The 12,410-nt window shown below is 37.2% G+C and overlaps 1 protein-coding gene across 23 annotated transcripts in view; it reads right to left on the reverse strand.

The window, feature by feature from the left end:
* STK33 (serine/threonine kinase 33) overlaps positions 1–12,410 on the reverse strand; it is a 228,062-nt gene that overhangs the window by 187,286 nt on the left and 28,366 nt on the right. The window lies entirely within an intron of this gene.

The following is a 12,410-nucleotide window of genomic DNA, read 5'->3' on the forward strand; positions in this document are numbered from 1 at the left end:
GACTGCCTGAGCCCAGGAGTTCAAGACCAGCCTGGGCAACATGGCAAAACCCTCATCTCTACTAAAAACACAAAAAGTAGCTGGGTGTGGTGGTGAGCGCCTGTAATCCCAGTTACTCGGGAGGCTGAGGTGAGAGAATCACTTGAATCTGGGAGGCACAGCTTGTGGGGAGCTGAGATTGAGCCATTGCACTCCAGCCTGGGTGACAGAGCGAGACTCCATCTTAAAATAAAATAAAAATAAAAATAATAAAGAAAGTAAATTTTAATTATCTTACCACAAAAAAAAAGTGAGGTGATGAATATGTTAATTAGCTTGATTTAATCACTCCACGCTGTGTGCCTGTATCAAAACATCACATTCTACTCCATAAATGTATACAATTATGATGTCAATTAAAAATAATAAGTTTTTTAAAAACAAGAAGGGAAAAGTACCTAAAGAACAGTAAAAATAAAAATGCCATAAGAAGTCAGAAGAAAAAGAAGTAACTTCCAGCTGGGGTGATCAGAGAAGACACCAAGATCAAATGTTAACATCTGAAATGGGCCTGGATTTGGGCAGTCTAAGAAGGAGGTGAACAGACTGTAAGGCAAGAGAAGCAATGCAAGTGAAGGTGGGCACATAAGAAAGCACCCATGATCATCCAGAAGTTCTGCTGGCCAAGAGAGTACCTCAGAAATAGGAGTAAAGTTGAAGTAGAATATTGAGACTAGGGCCAGTTGGGGAGGGCCTGACCATAAGGCTAAGAAGTCTGGATTTTATCGGGTAATTGGGGAGCTGGTAAAGATTTCTGAGCAGAAAAAAGCGTCATCAAAGTTGTGCTTTAGAAAGATCAATCTAGCAGTAATTGAAGTAACTGAACATCAATCAAATGCAGATGATATAGCACAGTGAGTATAATGTAAGCCTGCAGGAATTCAGGAATTCATTTATAAAAATGTAATTTATATGCATCTTTTCAGTAACACAGCTCTATAAACTGTCTTGCTCATAGACTAGTACCTAATTATATAAGCATCTAAAAAGGTCATAAGTACTATAAAATGATATCACAAAACCTCTTGCCTCTGCCTGGAAATCCTTCCACCCCCTTTCCCTTCCAGTAAACTCCTTATCCTGTAGACTTCAGTTTAAATGTCACTTCTTCAGAAAGGCCTTTTTTAAATCACTTATCCAAATTGGGTCCCCTTGTTTTTCTCTTTCAAAGGAACTTGTACACTTTCTTCATAGCACTTATCACAATTTATAAGTATATATTTTGGTCACTAATTAATTAAAGTCTATTTCCCCCACTAGACTGTGAGGGGAAAGACTGTATTTTTGCTCATCATTATATTCTCCAGAGCCTAAAATGATGTAACACATATTAGGCACCTAACAAATATTTATTCTATGAAGAATGAATGAATGAAGAAGAGAAGAACAGATTTTAGGGTCACCATAGTAATGCCCCTCTTTGCTAGATGCACTTGCTATTGACTAAGATACTTTCTTTCAAAGAGAAAATTAAAAGAAACCTTAAACCAGGCATGGTGGCTCATGCCTGTAATCCCAACACTTTGGGAGGTCAAAGCAGGAGGATCACTTGAGCCCAGGAGTTCAAGACCAGCCTGGGCAACATAGTGAGACCTCATCTCTATAAAAAATAAACAAATTAGCTGGCCATCATGGTGCATGCCTGTGGTCCCAGCTACTTGGGAGGCTGAGGTAGGAGGATCACTGGAGCCTGGGAGGTCAAGGCTGCAGTGAGCCTTGATTGTGCCACTGCACTCCACCCTAGGCAACAGAGGGGGACCTTGTGAAGAAGAGAAGGGAAGAGAAGAGAAGGGAAGAGAAGAGAAGAGAAAGGAGAGGAGAGGAGAGGAGAGGGAGGAGGAGGAGAAAAGAAAGAGGGAGGCAAGGAGGGAGGGAGGAAAGGATGGAAGGAAGGAAGGAAGGAAAAAAGGAGGGAAAAAAGGAAGTCAGGAAGTCTTAAATTTCAACTTAAAGCTGAATTCTTACGTGCCAAAATCAGAATAAAAACCTGTACTTACACAAGGAAAACCTTAAAGCAAATACTCAAGTCAAAATATACATTCCTATCTCTCATATTTTTACAGAAATAATTCCTAGTGCAACTACTAAGTGAACTAGAATAAGGAACGGAACTTGGGCACAAGAAAGCATTATAAGTCAGATGTAAAGAAGGCAGTTATAGACTTGTAACTCCTTTATTCATGTATATCATGTTAGAACCTCAAAAAGGAACTTCAGCATTCAATGAAAGATTTTTACTTCAACCTATATCATCACTGGAGTAGAAAAAAACCCTCAAAAAAGATAACTAAGCTTTCTTAAAAAAAAAAAAAGTAATTCACTTCCAAATAATAAATACTTGGTTTTCAATCACATGCTGTTTATACCTATGTACTTACTTCATGCCACAAACTTGGTGCAAGGCTTTCTTCATATAATAATAAACATGGACGATTAGCAATGTAATGAACCTTAAGTCACAGAAGTCTAGAGAAGTCCAGAGGAGTTCAACATGAGGCATTTGGGACCTTATCTCAAGATGCAGCCCTTCACAAAAATTTAACTTAGAAAAATCACTCAATTCACTAGGACACATGAAGCCCTAACCAACTGCCAACAAGGAACTAGAGAAGTTGGTTTAAAATCAGAAACGTTGAGCTAACTTGGTACAATGGATTACCTGCAACAAAAGGAAAAATAAGATTTCCATCATTCATTTGTTTGCAGGGAGCTGTTTAACTATTGCAAATCAGATGCACTACATAAACTTAAAATGAAAACAAAAAAGACCAGCATAAATTTGTTCAAAGAGATATAGTCAGTTTCACTATAAGGAAATACCTACATTCCTAAAAATCACTACACTATGCAAAAATGGCACAAACAAGGACTTACGGGGGAAATGTAGCTAGGGACACAAAACTCCAAATCTTTGTCAGTGATACACACACACACACACAAGAAACCTAATAAAAAATCATAGCATTTTTGTACATGTTAAACGGTTAGGAAACATAAATATATGGCACCTTACCTTGAAAAAAACGTGAAGTTTACTTATAGATATAGGCATTTGAAAGACTATAGTTTTTGAATTAATCAAGGGTGCCAGAAAGAAGGTTATCTGAGATCAGAAGGAAAGGTGTGACACCAGATGCGGGTGGGTGTGGCTCATAACTTGTGGTGAACTGAGGTAGCTGGTAGATATTCCAGGTATGTACATGTGTCCGTTTTGTGTGTTCCTGCTGGGCTCGGTTCAACTGTGTGCTGTATTCTGTGTTCACCTGGTGTTTCTTGCTGACAAAATCATGGATAACACAAACATGAAATTCACTTATGCTCAAATCGCTTCCTAATATATCAATGGCATTGCAGCAAATTCACGTTTTCAAAACAAGTGTTAATATAGCACAACTGGCTGTGCGGGTATTCAAATTCAAAAAGCTAATGCCAACTGGATACTGCAATCATTTCCCATTCCTCAAAATGTCTTGAGCCCAATGAAATCACAAGATTTTGAAGAATCACAGACTCTCTAATAGAAAACAGCCACAATTTCTAAATAGATTGGTATAATTCACATGGCCAAACCCTAGAAAATGTAGGGGTCCGCTTGCCTCCATGAAACTACAACCTCCTTCATAAAATTGCTGCCTTTAAAGCAACAAAACATAAATAGCACTGGTAAATACAGCATTTGATCAAATCTAGTTTTTGCTCAGGAATACAGGATCTTCTCCTGTCATCATGAGCATTATCACTAACATACCTTCTCACATATCCCCAACACCTTCAGCAGCCATATTATGACAACCAAAGCACAAAGCCAACAAAATGGCATAGCCAAGTTCACAAACCTTAGCATTTTTTCCTGCCCCTCATGCTAGTTTCTAGGTTGGTGGCATGACAATCATGTAATAAAAACAGTGTTCACTAACAGACTTCATTTCATCTGGTTTTAATTAAGAAAATATAACCTCTAGGAGAAATGTCTGAACCGCTATTTTTAGCATTTATCAAGTATTATCTGTTCCACAAGCTAAGCTCAGTTTAGCATGTCATGCAAAGTAGGAGCTTCCTAAATCTTTGTTGAACAAACATTAGTTGAACCTACTTGATTTGTTTGACTATTTTACCCCATAATTTTATTCCCAGAATATTAAATTCTATTTTCAAAAGCAACATAGTCACTACCGGTTAAAATATTATTTTTGTTTGCTTTTAATTACTATAAAATCAGAAAATAATTGCTGTAATAAAAACTCAGAGTCCAGAGGGTATAAAATGAAAATAAGAGTCCAGAGCATCTCCATTCTCCATCTCAGAGATAATCATTTCCAATGGTTCTGTGTAACATTCTAGAAATTTTCTTTGCATATACACAGCCTAAGTATAAATCATATATTGTTGTAAATAAGCTCATACTATACCTATTCTCAGTAACTTACCCTTTTTCTAAATATTATAGCCTAACCATTTTTTCATTATCCGTATATATATTTACACCTCTTTTGTTTTAATGGCTATATAATATTCCAATATATATAAGCATTCTAAATTATTTAACAAGTCCATATCAATAGTCAAGTAAATTGCTTCCAAATGGTTTCTATTACAAATGATGCTATATGCAATAACCTTTTACATATATCTTTGTATACTAAGATGAATATATTTGTAGAATACACTCTTAGCAGTAGCACTGCAGAGATAAATGTGTGAGCATTTATTATTTTGATAAATGTCAGACTGCCCTCAAGAAAGGATATGAGAGTGCATTTTACCACATTCTATCATTAGATATTTTTGAACTTTTTCATCTTTCTCAACTTGATAAATGAAAAATAGCATCTTATTTTAATTTCTACCTCCTTAATTATAAATGAGGCTAAGTATTTTTTCAAATTTTTTTTCTGTAAAATATCTGTTCATACTGATTTTTTCTCATCTTTTTCTTGTTGACTTATCAGTGATCCCTAAATATTAATGATATCAATTCTTCTTCTGTCAAACATATTGCAATTATTCTCCCCCACTTGGGTATTTGTTCATTGATTCTTATCATGGTGATTTTGTCATGTAAAAGCTTTTAGTTTTTATGAAGTCAAATAATTAATCTTTTCTTTTGTGGTCACTAGGTTGAGAGTTATGCGTAGAAAGGCATTCTCTGCCCCAAGATTATAAAATTATCTGCCCATGTTTTTGCCTTAAAATAATAAGAAACAATTGGTAATTTTTACTGAATGCTTACTTCAGGCCAGGCACTGTTCTAAGTACCTGACACACATTATTGTATTTAATCTTCACAACAACTCTAGTAGGTTAGTAGTATCATTACCTCCAAGACACAGATGAAGATTCTACAACTACTTATGAGAATTAAACTCATCTGAGAATGCATAGCTGCTATGTGGCAGTGCCTAGATTTCAACTGAGACTAGCAGATTCATCAACTACAGGCTGTTATCTACTGACTCTCTCTCCGCGAAGATAAATGGGAGTTCATACTCTTTTACAAACCTCTACCTATTCTCCCTTCCCCTCTTTATATCTGTTACATAAATCCTTTATTCAATATTAATTTTAGAGCCTTTACATTTTCTTCTGTTTTCATACTATGCAGTTATTCAGACTTTACTTGGTCTATTTTTTAAATAGATTCCATATGCCCTGTCAACCCCTTCCTATCTCTGCTTCTTCATTCCCAAGCTCTTTTTATTTATCACTTAGATGATTAATTTTACTCATGAGGCATTTCTTCTGGGACTAGGTCCTTGAATGTTTGAGAATATCGGTTGTTATCTTTATGCATAAATAAGAGCTTGACCAGGTATTAAATCTGTGGGTCACATTATTCCCTGCCTACACACATTCCACGAAAACTCAAGAGACACTGTTCAACTGCCTCCTGGCTTTGGCTATTACCATGATGTCAGAAGCCAGTCTCATTTTTCCCCTTTCAGTGACTTGCTTTTTCTGTCTGGATGCTTGGCGATTCTTTTTTTTAATCTTGAAGCACAAGTAACTTTACTGTTATATACTTATTTGATATTGATCATCCTGTTTCAGTTCTTTAAGAATTCTGTGTTCTTTGAATCTGCAGATTACTAATCCGTTTAATCTCTGGTGGTCTTTTCCCCATGATATATTTGAAATTATTGTCCATTCGTTCTACTCTCTATCAGGCACACCAATAACACATATGTTGGATCTTCTCTGCCTGTATTATCTACATATCATACAGAATTCCTAGTTGAAAGCCTATAGCATAAGCCTAACTTGAAATAGTTTAGATAAAAAGAATTTATCAGAAAGACAATGCAGTACCTCATATAACTTTAGGAAATGTATAAAGTGTAACTGAGCCTGAGGGATAACTGGAACCACAGACTTGAACACCACCAGGACTGCTTATCTCAACTAGGGCTATTTTTCTTTTGTCTCTTATTTCTGCTTCAATGTGTTGGCTTGGCTGTCAGTATCACAGACAGACCAATTTCTCCCACAAGGCACAGAACATGGCTGCCAACAGCTATAAAGCTTCACATCCTATGACTGACCACCAGAGAGGGATTGCCTTGCTTTCCTTAACTCCAATTTCTAAAAATTCTATGTTCCCCTTCAATTTCTTTAAGTGAATACAGATGTATTTTTCAAGAATTTGTTTACTAAAATAATTCTTAATCTGAAATGTACTTCATTCTGCATGCTTAGAGTAAAGCAGTTAACTAGCTTTGGTTTGCTAATTTATTAGTTATTCATTTATGTTCATTTGATTCAGTTAACTGCTACATAGCTCGTTGTCATTTCTTCTTTCTTCCTCTCCACTTCACTGCAGGTTAGAAATCAAAAGATACTGTCCTCTTGTCTCTCTCTCCTCTCTCTCTCTCTTTCTCTCTGTCTCCATTTTGAGATATTGCACTGGCTTCCTTGGGGATTTTCCAGGTTTTCCCATGGCGTGTCCCAACACGAAAACCTTACAGGATGGGATACTCATGGCCCCCACTTTCAGTGAAATCTGCACTCTGTTTACAGTGTATAACAGAATTTAGCATCCCCTTTGATTTCATCCATATTTCATTATACTCTTAGATTCTAGTCCATAGCTAGGAAATGAGCCATTTCCTAGTTTCACAGATTTTTTTTGTTTGCTTTTCATTCTATTTGTTGATTCTCAATTAGTTTCATGATAGGGAATATGGTTAGCATGGCTTTACTTTTCTGAATATCTTCTGCATTCTTAGAAGTAATAGTTACAATTCTACTTTGGAAAACTTAAAGTTCATTCACTCATCAAATATGCACAGGATATTAACTATCTGCAAGGCACTTTGGGAGGACTGAAGATACAGCAATGAAGAAGACAGAAATAGTTCCTACCCTCTTGGAGCTTACATTATAGTGGGGAAAACAGACTATTACTATTTTTTAAAATCACAAGAATAGCAGATCAATAAGTAAGTAAAGGGGTAGCTGTTTAAGCAGAGATTAGAGTCCCCAAATGTTATGGATTAGATTATTCTAGCTAAAGAATCTCTGAGTTGCTTCTCAGTTCAAGGAGAGGCAAAAGTCTCCTTGAAGCTCACTTTATTTTGTGAAGAGTCACTTAAGTCGCCTCCCATAGTGACAGATTGCAAAAATGAGTAAGTACCCTGTATCTGGGTAAGTAGGGCCTTCCTTGGGCATACAACCTAGCAATAACTATCTTTTTTCTTGGGATATAAAGCCCATAGGCCTTCTGGGAGTGTTCCTTGGGATTCAAAGTTAGCTGTTGGAGTAAACCTAACATTGCCCTGACCAAAATCTTCTGGCAAGACGGGATACAAATGGCACCAAAAGAATACTCACTAGGCAGGAGCTGTCTGGGTTGGTGTCCCAAGCTCAATCCAGCCCAGGGGATCATGAGGAAGGGTGACTCTAACCCAACCTATAACCACCATGACACAAGATTATGCTTTGAGAAACAATGACTAAGTGTATGAACGTAAGTCTGTACGTATATGAATGTAAAATATAACTTCTACATCTTGGGCAGGTCATCATAAATAATCAGTCCCTTTGGGCTGTGCAGGACCATTCTTCAACAGCAACAGTCTTTATCAGCAACAGCTATATTGTACTTTTCAGATTTCGAATTCACCCTCCACATGGTACATGAGACTAACCCTTTGGAACCCCCAGTTCTTACATAACACACAAAGTGAAGGAAGAGTCCTCAAGAGTGAGAACTGAATTTCCTGGTAATAAAAACACCTGGAAAATAATGTCACTAACTTAATAATTACAAGAGGTATGACCACATTGGGATTTCCCAGAAAGAGTAACACAGGCAGTGACCTGAAGGACAGCAATCAATTAGCCAGGGAAAGTGAGGAATGCATTCCAAAAAGAGGAACCAGGAAGAATCCTGGCAGATTTGAGGAAATTAAAAGGGACCAGTATGGCTGAACTGTGGGGAAAAAAAAAGAGCTACATTGCTGTCAGTCAAAGATGGTGAGGTAGACAAGGAGCAATATCTATAGGGCCTCATAAGGTATGTTAAAGATCTGAGGCTCTATGCTACAAGCATGCAAATAAACACTTTTTCAGTAGCAGAGTGGCATAATCAGATTTTTATTTGTAAAATATGACTTTAGAGGCAGGATGTAAGAGAATCAAGAGTGGAAAGTAGCAGGCAGGCCAGCTGGAAAGCTATCTGAGGAAGATGGATGCTAACAGGTGGAAGTAAGTATATAGATTTGGTTGTAGGGAATTTAGGAAATTCCCATCAAATGGCTTCCTTCTCTATGAAATAGCAAATAGAAGAGACAGATGACTTTTGGCATTGATGGATTAAAAACAGAGATGAGTAAATTTAATCCCAAAGCCTTATGGAGGAAAGCAGGTACTCTGGCCTTACGCAATTCTGCTGAGCCTGCTCTGCTGAGAAGAGTTTGCCCCTTGTGAATCTAGTGTTACTTTATACTGCTAGGTTAAGAATTCTGTATTATTTTGTCAAAATAAATCAAAGTTTCACCCAAGAGATAAAAAGATATAGAAAGAGAACTTTCCATTTGCTTGCCCTTGTATAGCATGTGAATGTACTCTTCCTAAGTATCACCTTCAAGCAACTTCAGAAGAAAAGACTGAAGGAACTCGGGAAATACTTTTTGCAGTTAACCACAGATGGACCCTGGCTAAACCACAAAAAAGAGGGCCTTATTAAAAGCATTCTTAGCTGATGGACCTTTCACCATTAACCTGTCACTTAGGTCAAAAAACAAAAGATAAATGCTATTCCCCAGGTCTAGCGCCACCATCAACATGGAGGAAATGATGAAAGTCCCAGATTACAGGGGAAATTCAACAACCGGTGCCTTTAGGAGAAGAAAGCTGACATTCTGTCCTCATCCCTTCAAAAACATATCCTAAGCAGAAAGAGATCTAGGATCAAAGCTATCTTTAAAGGACTAAAAGGTCTCAGAAGCACTGCTGCCTGCAGGTGTAAAAATAAAGTGACAAAAGTACACTGAGAGACCAAATTAGTGATCCCTAAACTTCCTTTTAGGTTTGCCCACTACTCTTCCTATTATGACTCTAGAAAGCCCTTGAGAGGGCATCTCCAGGAGTGTCATTTATGAGAAACCAAGCCAACAGAGAGAACACCTAGTAAGATAATTAGTGGATTTTAGAAAAGAGGAAAAAAAAATAACAAAGTAGTGAAAGTACAGGAGATGGATTTGCCACCATCTAATCAGTGCTACATGGAGGATATAGGTTTTTCACCATGATTTATAGTCAAACGTTAAAAAACTTCACATTTTTAACAAAAATACCAACCCCCATCTCCCTGGAAGTTATAACTCTCTGCTTTTGTTGTAATTGGGGTTTACCCATGGGGTTAATTTCCCATTGGATATAAGCCTATGGCCATCCCTACACTGCAGGCAGCATAAAACTGGGGCAAAATGAAATACCTTCTGCATCCGATAACAGAGTTTCACAGCCGGAGTCATAAGCCCCGAGTTCAAATATCAGTTCTGCCATTTACCAGTTCTACGACTGAAGGCAAGTTATTGAAACTCATTCAGCCTCAGTCATCTTGTCTGTGAAAAGGGATTAGAACCTACCTCACAAGATTATGATAAGGAGAAAAAGAGATAATGTACATAAAGCTCTTAGCACAGTGCCTGGCACATAAATAAGTAAACAGTAAAGGATAGGTACCAGTAGAAATCATTAACTCTCATCTTCACGTTCATTTGTTCGTCTCTGCTGCCTCTGAAGACTTCTTAGGTCTTAGATGCACCTTGCTTACCTAGAACCCAAATATCCTGTCTGCTTCTGCTTATCTCTAGCTACAGGACTCCCTCGTTCCTCCACCGACAATCCCCTGGGTTAAGTTATCATCCATCCAAACTTACAAACTCTGCCGACCCATCCCTCCTGTGTAACTTCCCTCCCTGTCCTGGCCTGTTCCGCATGTTGCCATTCATTTCCAGTGTGACAAATCTGAAGTCAAGTCGGATTGTTTCAGTTAGTTTGAAGGCTGCCTAAAAGGCTTTATTTAACCTACAGAAGCCAAAATCATTATTTACATATAAATAACATCATTGGTCAACTGATTAATAACTTTATACTCAGGACCATGCTAGACTCTCCAACTATATTTAACCCTTCCAAGTTAAGACTCTAGTTAATTAATTATATTTTATCCTTCCAAAATACGACTGCATTTACAAGCAAAGAAGTTACCTCAAAATGCAGCTTCTAAATAGACCCTCAGTTTCTGCATCTTAATTCAACTCCTTGTTATCTCCAAAACATGAGAGTTGAGAAATAAAAGCCTCTAGGCTACTTTTTAAACAATCTTAGACCCACATTGTCTTAAAATTATCAGAATATCTCTTAGCAAACACTCAATATTTTCACTATTTCATTACTCTCCAGGTATATTTTAAGTCCTTGACTAAATTAAATGAGTCAAGAAAAAGAATCTGAAGTACTAGTAACACAAAATTGGTCTAATGTTTAATGTGTGGTTCATTTAGAGGCAACAACTAAAGATCAGGGTCATTAGCCTTTCCTGTGCCAGATAGCATCTCATAGGATATCTTGACTAAATTCTGCAAATACAGTCAATTGAACCAATATTGCATCTTGTAATAGTCATACATGCTTTTACTACTATAAAGATGACTTTTTATTATGTTTCCAATTCAAAATCTATTCTGCTACCCAAGTCTCTTCCACAGCATACTTCTTTAATTTAGTAAATGAAATTTTGCACTAAGAAAGCAGAAAATATTTACATTGCCAAGTGATAGACTGACCTCTAGTGGAAATTTTTTAAATTACTGAGTGAGCTTCTCAGGACTTTAATACAGTTACAACTGTCTAACCTATGACATTGTTAAAATAATGTTTAAGGCTGGGTGTGGCGGCTCATGCCTGTAATCCTAGCACTGTGGGAGGGTTTGAGACAAGCCTGGGCAACATGGTGAAACCCCAACTCTACTGAAAATACTAAAAAATTAGCTGGGGTGGTTGTGTGTGCCTGTAGTCCCAGCTACTCGGGAGGCTGAGGTGGGAGGACTGCTTGAGCCCAGGAGGTAGAGGTTGCCGTGATCCAAGATCGAGCCATTGCATTCCAGCCTGGGTGACAGAGTGAGACCCTGTCTCAAAATAATAATAATAATAACAATGTTTAAAACATTACTAATAAAATTTACTTCTTAAGTCAATTCAAGCATAGACTAGGGTTAACAGTAGAGACTCTGGTTCAGAGCTCACCTCTGCCACTTTCTAGCTATGTAACATTTATCTGGCTCCCCATCTGTAAAATGAAAAAGTGAATATTACCTACCACATGAGGTTATCATGAAGATCAAATTAGTCAAAATATGAAACATATCTAGAACACAGTAAGGTACACAGTTCAGTGCTATAATATTATTAGTTATTACTATTTGTGGCTGCAAGAAATTATGGCTGGAGGCAAATCATAATTTCAGAGAGTATAAAGAAAAACAAAAGAGTCTTTACAGGAACACATTTCTTTAGGGATTGGCTATAACAAACCAATATAGCACCAATACAGCTATTCCTCCCATTTCCCAAAATATATGAGCTATGCTATATAAATAGAGGAACGGGGAAAATCAGAAGCACATAACTACACCTGGGTAACCTTTTGTAGGAAATACTGGGAAGTCTTTTCATTGTCCCAATATGGGCATGATGAATAACACCAGATTCTATCCTTTAAACCAAAAACAAACTAACAGCTCCAGTCCATGTGGGTCTTTCCAGGCTTTGAACTCCTTTTACATTTAGCACCTAGCTACACACTAAATTAGTCATTAGTCTCAGATTATCTGAGTCATACAATGTAGCACTTTTCTATAATTAAC

The sequence above is a fragment of the Pan troglodytes genome, chromosome 9 (assembly GCF_028858775.2).
Source record: "Pan troglodytes isolate AG18354 chromosome 9, NHGRI_mPanTro3-v2.0_pri, whole genome shotgun sequence".
Lineage (NCBI taxonomy): Eukaryota > Metazoa > Chordata > Mammalia > Primates > Hominidae > Pan > Pan troglodytes.